Raw genomic sequence first — 924 nt, 5'->3', positions numbered from 1 at the left:
TCGGGATCTTGGGCACACATGCACATGCGCCTGGCATGAGTTTAAGCCACCGGGTCCGGGACTAGAATCGCGGTCAACTACGTGGGAGTCCAGCGACATAGCCATTACGCTAACTGCTGGTCCCGATTAATCTATCTTCTAACGAGCATTTCCTATGTCATTTAGTAAATGAAGGGAATAGAAACATGAAGATAAATGAAGGCTGCTGGGGTTGGCACAGAGCCTGTACCCAGATAGGTAACTGTTTCTTCCTCCATTTTTGGAATGAGTTTAACAGGAAATAGACATATAATGGTTTGAATGTGTTTCCTCTAAAATTCTTGTATTGATATTTGGTGAGCCATTGTAACAGTACTGAGAAACTTAAATCAATTATTGTATTGAAAGGTGGGACTTTGGGAGGTGGTTAGATTAAGGTGGTCAAGGTGAGGTCACCATGATTGAACACTGCTGGGTTTATTTTTGAATTTTTCCAACAATTATTAATTTAATTGTATTTATTATTATTATTACTATTTTAACTTGCTATAGGATATGTGCACTCACCAGAGAGTGAGAATGAGAGAGACAGAAAGTTAGAAAGCAAACCACCAGGTCTAGGATTTGAACCGTGGTCAGCCGTGTGGGAGTCCAGCACTCTAATCACCACACCATCTGCTGAGCTCCTCCTGGTAGCTTTAAAAGGAGAAGGAAAGAAATAGACACATGTCTCACCATGTGATGCCCTACATTACCACAGGACTCCACATCAAGAAGATTCACTGTGGGTGGGAGAGGCAGATACTTTGAAAAATCGTATTGTGCACTATAGAGATATATAATGAAGGAATGTAAATTAAAAAAAATAAATAAAAGATTCTCACCAGATGCAGCCTGATCTTGTACCTCCAAAACCATAAGCTGAATAATCCTCTATTATAAATT

This window comes from Tupaia chinensis, unplaced genomic scaffold (assembly GCF_000334495.1).
Source record: "Tupaia chinensis unplaced genomic scaffold, TupChi_1.0 Scaffold148646_1, whole genome shotgun sequence".
In the NCBI taxonomy this organism is placed as follows: Eukaryota; Metazoa; Chordata; class Mammalia; order Scandentia; family Tupaiidae; genus Tupaia; species Tupaia belangeri.
The sequence above is the reverse complement of the archived record's forward strand: the minus strand, read 5'-3'. Positions refer to the sequence as shown.